This window comes from Calliphora vicina, chromosome 4, assembly GCF_958450345.1.
Source record: "Calliphora vicina chromosome 4, idCalVici1.1, whole genome shotgun sequence".
Lineage (NCBI taxonomy): Eukaryota > Metazoa > Arthropoda > Insecta > Diptera > Calliphoridae > Calliphora > Calliphora vicina.
Genome location: NC_088783.1, coordinates 117479202 through 117487836, shown reverse-complemented (window position 1 = coordinate 117487836; position 8635 = coordinate 117479202).

The following is an 8635-nucleotide window of genomic DNA, read 5'->3' as shown; positions in this document are numbered from 1 at the left end:
ACTCATCTATAAATATTTTGCTATAAATTGCAATTTATTTTGATGGTTTTGTAAATTTAAGGGGTTTTTGTGATATATATTTTCAGAGATTTGTGATTTATTACTTTTTTAGTTAAACAGTAGAAGCAATATTTTGATAAATTATTGAATTTTTCTTAAAGCTTACAATTTAGTTACAAAATATTACTCATACGTTCACAAGAACATGTCTAATTTATAGTCTCTAGTCTAGACTCTAGTCTCGTCTATAACGTCACCTTAAATGCAAAATGATGTAACATTATTTCCAAAAATAAAAAAAGTACCTTATAAATATATAAAAACCAAAAAATTTAGTTAAATTTTAAATAAATTTTTAAAATTTGTTTATGGTACTACTTATTAAAAAGTACTTTTTTAGGTACTTCCATATATTTCTAAAAACTACATTATAAATAAGGAAAACTATAACGGAAGTATTTAAATTTAATAAAATTTCCATATAACATGTTTGGTACTTTTTTTTAAAGGTACTTTTCAAAAGTATTTTTCCAAAAATAAAAAAGTACCTTATAAATGTATAAAAACCAAAAAATTTAGTTAAATTTTAAATAAATTTTTAAAATTTAGGTACTTCCATAAATTTCTAAAAACTATATTATAAATAAGAAAAAATATAACGGAAGTATTTAAATAGTAAAAAAATTTCCATATAACATGTTTGGTACTTTTTTAAAAAGGTATTTTTGAAAAGTACTTTTCCAAAAATAAAAAAGTACTTTATTAATGTATAAAACCAAAAAAATTTAGTTAAATTTTAAATGAATTTTTCAAATTTATTTATGGTACTATTTATTAAAAAGTACTTTTTTAGGTACTTCCATAAATTTCAAAAAACTACATTATAAATAAGGAAAAATATAACGGAAGTATTTAAATATTAATAAAATTTCAATAAAACATGTTTGGTACTTTTTTAAAAAGGTACTTTTGAAAAGTACTTTTCTAAAAATAGGAAAAATACCTTATAAATGTAAAATTAAAAAAAAAGATAAAAGTTGTTACAAAATTTTAAAATTAAACTTCTGGTACTTTCTTAAAAAAGTACTTTTTCTTAAATAATATACTTTTTAAAAGTACATTTTTGTACAAAGTACCAAATATTTTCATGAACATGTTATTAAAACTCAAATACAGCCCAATTATGAAAAAAAATTCGCCGGGAGTTTTTTCCATTTTCGTTTTTTAAACATAGAATTTGAATAGGAAAAATGAGAAAAGGGAAAAAAACTCCCGGGGAATTTGTTGTCATAATTGGGCTGTATTTGAGTTTTAATAACATGTTCATGAAAAATATTTGGTACTTTGTACAAAAATGTACTTTTAAAAAGTACTTTTCTAAAAATATAAATTAATTTATTTTATTATATTAAAAAACTGCATTACAAACGAATAAAAATTAAAAACTAATTTTATTTGTTATTAAATTTGCAAAATTTTACTTTTGGTACTTTTTTTAAAAAGTACCTATTTTTAAGTAATTTAATGAATTCATTAAAATCAAGCCTAAATGAAGTAGAAAACAAGAAATCTGTTTAAGGCTTAATCAAATGTTAATTAATTATGTTTAATGCTTTTTTAAAAATGCATTCAAAAAAGTACTTTTCTAAAAATATAAAAAAGTACTAAAAAATATTAAAAAAAATTACTAAATTTACAAATTTTACTTTTGCTACTTTTTTAAAAACAAATTAATTTTATTTGATTCTAAATTTTTAAATTCAGTGTTTGGTACTTTTTTAAAAAGGTACTTCTGAAAAGTTCTTTTCCAAAAATATAAAAAGTAAGTCAGTCTATATTATGTTCTATTTGCCTTTTGAAATCAGAAAATATTTCAAAATTTAATGTTTGCCAATTTTTTCTTCACTTTTTATTTAAACTAGATTTTTTTTCATAAAATTATTTCTGAAATATCATTTAATTGAAGCATATTCTTGTATTATTTGATGTGGAAAATGTATTCCACCTACTTAAACATGTCATTCAAAGTTAAATACTCTATTGAAATGTGTTCTTTAATTTAATGTCACTCATTTAACAAAAAAAAAGAAAGAAAAACGTTAAAACTGCAAAGAAATTATATTAAATAAATGTCTTCCTTTTTATATTTGTTTGCTAAATGTTTACTTTACTTTTTGCTTAATGCGCATTAACGTTGTATTCAATTTATTTCTTTGTTAAAAAATTTACCATATGTTGGCACAAATTTAATTTATCATCATCACTACACTACAATACAATGCACTGTTACACTTTAAAGAAATGAAGGAAAGAAGAAAGGAGAAGTAGAAGAAGTAAGGAGTAAACGAGCAAACATCAATTCAATTGTGGGCGTATGATTAATATTGTTCATATGGAAATGAATTAAAAAACACTCATACGCTGTGGGGGATCACATAACAAATATTTAACGAGTAATTTAATATGGCAGTACAAGTGTAAATTTACTACTCTTTTTAGGTAGTTATTAAAGGAGTGACTATTAAATTAATTAAAATGTTAATAAAAACGTAAAGCTTAAGGAATTATTTAACATTTGTTGTAAAGGAAAGGAAATGAAATAAATTACTTTTTAGAATCAATTTGCCATGATTATAAATTTATTTAAAAGTTAGAGGAGTTCAAAATTCAAAGAAATTTTTAATATTGCTTCCTAAGAATATTGAAAAAATATATACATATATTTATAAAATGGTATTTGGATCAGATTCACAACCAAAGAAACAGTTTTATTTTTAACATTTCTATAAAATTCAATCAATTTCAGAATGCTTTTCAAACAAAATTTAAAAAATTTCAATTTAAAATCGGAAATTCAATTCAATTGTTTTCACAAAAATGGTGCTAAGTACAAAATTTATCCCCTGAAAATGTTTTTTTTTTTTAAAAAAAAGTACCAAAATATAATTTGCAAATGTTATTAAAACTTTGGTTATCAAGTTAATTTTCATACATTTAACAAAGTACTTTTTCTTAAGTACGAGTACCTTTTTGAAAAAGTACCAAACATAATTAATTAAAAATTTTTATAAGACTCAAACAGATTCCTTGTTTTCTTTCTCATTTAAAAGTGGTTTAATGAAATCATTAAAGCACTTAAGAAAAGGTACTTTTTAAAAAAAAGTACCAAAAGTCAAATTTTGCAAATTTAATAACAACTAAAAGTTTTGCAGTATAATATAATAGATTATTTTATATTTCTAGAAAAGTACCTTTTTTAAAAAGTACCAAACATGTTTAATGAACTTGTTATTAAAACTAAAATAGTTTACTTATTTCCTACATCATTTAAACTTGGTTTTTAGCAATTCAGTAAAGTACTTAAGAAAAAGTACTTTTTTAAGAAAGTACCAGAAGTTTAATTTTAAAATTTAGTAACAAAATGAAACTTTTTTTTAATTTTTTCTTTTTATTAAAAAATATTATAAATAAAATTTAAAAATTTATTTAAAATTTAACTAAATTGTTTGGTTTTTATACATTTATAGCGTAATTTTTATATTTTTAGAAAAGTACTTTTCTAAAGTACCTTTTTAAAAAAAGTACCAAACATGTTTTATGGAAATTTTATTACCATTTTAATACTTCCTTTATATTTTTCCTTATTTATAATGTAGTTTTTTGAAAATTATAGAAGTACATAAAAAAGTACTTTATAATAAAAAGTACCATAAATAAATTTTAAAAATTTATTTAAAATTTAACTTAATTTTTTAGTTTTTATACATTTATAAGGTACTTTTCCTAATTTTATAAAAGTACTTTTCAAAAGTACCTTTTTAAAAAAAGTGCCAAACATGTTTTATCAAAATTTTATTACCATGTTAACACTTCCTTTATATTTTTCCTTATTTATAATGTAGTTTTTTGAAATTTATGGAAGTACATAAAAAAGTACTTTATAATAAAAAGTACCAGAAATAAATTTTAAATATTTATTTAAAATTTAACTTATTTTTTTTGTTTTTATACATTTATAAGGTACTTTTCCTAACTTTAAAAAAGTACCAAACATGTTTTATGGAAATTTTATTAATATTTAAATACTTTCATTATATTTTCCCTAATTTTTATGTAGTTTTTAGAAATTTATGAAAGTACGTAAAAAAGTACTTTTTAATAAAAAGTTCCATAAGTAAATTTTAAATATTTATTTAAAATTTAATTAATATTTTTGGTTTTTATACATTTATAAGGTACTTTTCTTATTTTTAGAAAAGTACTTTTCAAAAGTACCAAACATGTTTTATCAACATTTTATTGCTACTCACATATTTCCTTTATAATTTTCCTGATTTGAAAAGTACTTTTTAAAAACATGGTACCAAAATTAAAATTTTAAAATGTATTTAAAATTTAAATAATTTTTTTTATATTTTTTTTTGAATAAATTTTAACCTGAAATTTCAATTACAACTCAAAAATTTTGATTATTTTCTTCATTTCTAAAGTACTTCTTTTTTAAAAATATGAAAATTATGTTAAAAAATTTTAAATTTAAAAATTTAAACTCGAAAATTTTCTATATTTTTTTTATTTACTTAATTTTAATGCCTGTTCCACCATGTCGAAAGAAAAATCAGTCGAAAAATTTTGTATAAAAAAAAACTCAGTTTTTAAAATTCTTTCGAATAGTTTTCATACAAATTGGTTCGAATCATTTTTCTTTCGACATCGTGAAAAAGGCCTGCCTTTATTTTTTTGTTTCAAATCACAGACATGTCTAAAGTTTTTTATATATATGTATATACTTTTATATGGCTTAACTTTTTGATGTGTTAATACTTATTTTTTAAAAAAAAAAATCGGTTTTCAATAAAATAAATTTCCTTGTTTTCACTCTTAATTTATTCTCTTCTTTAATTTTTATAAAAAAACTTTCTTTTATTATTTCATAATTTTTAAAACTGTTGCATTGTTTTTAATAAATTAATAATTATAATTGATTTTTACTAATCGTTATTAAATTTATATTTTCTTTTAATTGATTTTTATTAATGTTTATTAAATTTCTTATATTTTCCTCATTTTGTGATTTATTTTGTTTAAAAAGTGCTTTTATTTTAACTTTATTTCCATTTTGTAAACTCTTACTATTTCTTTAATTCATTTGCAATTTAATTCAATTTATTATTTCTATTAACTAAATATTGCCATTGTTATGGAAACCTTATTATATTTTTACCCTTTTTTATGCACTTGTTGTTGTATGTAAAAATGTATTTGTCCCTAGTGTTTTAAACAGTAACCAGTACTACCGAGTATAAGTGTCATTTGCATGCATAAACCTGCACTTGCATGCTGTTTGTTTACCAACCCTATTTCTTTCCTTGCCTCACTCTTCTGTCTGTCTGTCAGTAAGTCATCATCATCATCACAATCACTTTTAACACTTCATAAAACTTTTTTTTTTGTTGCACAAACACACAAATCCCTGTTGTATATCATTCATTTATTTGTTGTTGTTTTTCAATTACATTTCTATTCAAGTGTAGCTGTAGTTGTTGTATTATTTTCTTTTATTTATTGTTTGTGTTTGTTGTTGTAGTATTATTATTGTTATTACTCTGTTCTGTTTAATTCACAGACACTTTGTCACAAACACACACATAGCAGTAAATATGCTGCTCTCTTTCTCTTTCTCTGCTGAGGAGTTTGTTTTGTTTTTATTCATTTTGCTTGTTATAATAACTAACGGTACATTGCAAAATGTAAAGTAAGAAAAAGGTTTGTTTTGTTTATATTTTTTGTTAAGAAACCGTTACTTTATAAATTGTTTTTTTCTGTTGTTTTGTTTCTTTTTAAACACGAGTTTTTTTTATCCGTGTAATATTAACAATGTTTCACGTATCCTTGCCGCCATAAAACTAAAATATCTTTACAATTGTTAACAGCTTTTATACTTGATTATATTTCCAATAATTTCTAAGAGTATGTTTTAAAGAGAAGTTCGTTTTATTCTGTTATAAAATGAAACTTAAGAGTAGAAAGATTTGGAAGAAAAATTAAATATGAAAATCTCTTAATCTAAAGCAAATTAAAGTAATTATATCGATGAATTTTAACAACAATGTATCATATTTAAGTAAAACAGGTAATAAATATTAAAATTATTTTAAAATTTTTATTACAATTTATATTTTAGCAAACTAATTTGTGGTTGTTTAAGTTGAGTAATAAATTATTTTGTTTTGAAGGAAATAATAATTTTTTTTAAATTTTAAACCCCACTGATGACTATTATTACTGAATAGATTTACACCGTGGCAAATTGTATAGAAAAATAACATTATTGCAACACTGTTGCCCGTTTCAAATTCAAAATTTCGAAAAGAAACATGTTAAATTCGGAAGAGTAAATAGTAATAGCAGTTTTTAAAGTATATCTCGAATATAGCACTTGTTTTATATAAAAATATTTTAACAAATCAAATATTTAGCATGAATGAATTTTTCCTACAGAATTTTCTCTTCAAAAAAGTCTTTAAAATTATTGTTTATTTATACAAATTATTTTATTGCTTTTTAACAAATTGTTTTATGTTATTAAACATTATTTTATTATACCCATCAAAATATTCTAAATCATGATATCATTTTCATCAAAAACAAACTAACCTTAACCTTGCTAAGTTTTTATACCCTACACCACCATAGTGGGGAGGGTATTATGCGTTTGTGCAGATGTTTGTAACGCCCAAAAATATTAGTCTAACACCCACCTTAAAGTATACCGATCGACTTAGAATCACTTTCTGAGTCGATTAAACGATGTCCGTCCGTCCGTCCGTCCGTCTGGTTGGCTGGCTGGCTGGCTGGCTGGCTGGCTGTCCATGTAAACCTTGTGCGCAGAGTACAGGTCGCAATTTTGAAGATATTTCGATCAAATTTGGTACATATTACTTTTTTGGCCCAAGGACCAAGCCTATTGAAATTGGCTGAAATCGGTCCATTATTTCACCTAGCCCCCATACAAAGTCCCCTCGAAATTGGACTTTATCGGTCATAAATGTTTAATTTATCTATGTATCTACACAAATTTCGCTCCAAATAAGTTTTATATATACAAAATTCATGTCACCAAATTGTGTTACGATCGGTCCATAATTAGTCATAGCTCCCATATAGACCCGCTTCCGAAAATCACTTTAACGTGCATAAATCGCTTAAAAATGTTGGTATACACACAAAATTCAACATAGTTAAATTTAATATAGACATAAATCACACGACCTAATTTCAAGGTGATCGGTCCATAATTGGTCATAGCTCCCATATAAGGCCCATTTCCGAAAATCACTCATGAATATAAATTATTGATATTTTAAAAGAAAAATATTTTTACTCATTTACTTGGTGTAGGGTATTATATGGTCGGGCTTGACCGACCATACTTTCTTACTTGTTTTTTATTTGAATCATTTTCTTATTTATTTTTGGAAACAAATCTTAATTTCAATCAAAATTTATTTAACACATTTATTATGGAGCACAGAAATCTTTATTTCAATCAACAATTTTCTTTACACATCAATAAAATTTAGAATTTTGTTCATAAATTTGCCTAAATTTTAATTTAAACACATTTTCCTATAAATATTTTACTTTGTTGGTGTTTTTAATTAATACTATTTATTACAAAATGCAATCAAAATTTTGAATGGGGAATTTCCTTCATCAAAAAAAAAAAAAAATGAAAATATTTCTATTTATTTAAAAGTGAATTTATTAATGGAAAGGAAATTTTCAATAAATAGAAAGCAAATATTTGAAAAACAGGAAAAACTCTAAGAATTGGAGAGACAAATTTGTTAAGATAGATAGGACAGATAGGACAGATAGGTTAGATAGGATAGATAGGATAGATAGGATAGATAGGATAGATAGGATAGATAGGATAGATAGGATAGATAGGATAGATAGGATAGATAGGATAGATAGGATAGATAGGATAGATAGGATAGATAGGATAGATAGGATAGATAGGATAGATAGGATAGATAGGATAGATAGGATAGATAGGATAGATAGGATAGATAGGATAGATAGGATAGATAGGATAGATAGGATAGATAGGATAGATAGGATAGATAGGATAGATAGGATAGATAGGATAGATAGGATAGATAGGATAGATAGGATAGATAGGATAGATAGGATAGATAGGATAGATAGGATAGATAGGATAGATAGGATAGATAGGATAGATAGGATAGATAGGATAGATAGGATAGATAGGATAGATAGGATAGATAGGATAGATAGGATAGATAGGATAGATAGGATAGATAGGATAGATAGGATAGATAGGATAGATAGGATAGATAGGATAGATAGGATAGATAGGATAGATAGGATAGATAGGATAGATAGGATAGATAGGATAGATAGGATAGATAGGATAGATAGGATAGATAGGATAGATAGGATAGATAGGATAGATAGGATAGATAGGATAGATAGGATAGATAGGATAGATAGGATAGATAGGATAGATAGGATAGATAGGATAGATAGGATAGATAGGATAGATAGGATAGATAGGATAGATAGGATAGATAGGATAGATAGGATAGATAGGATAGATAGGATAGAT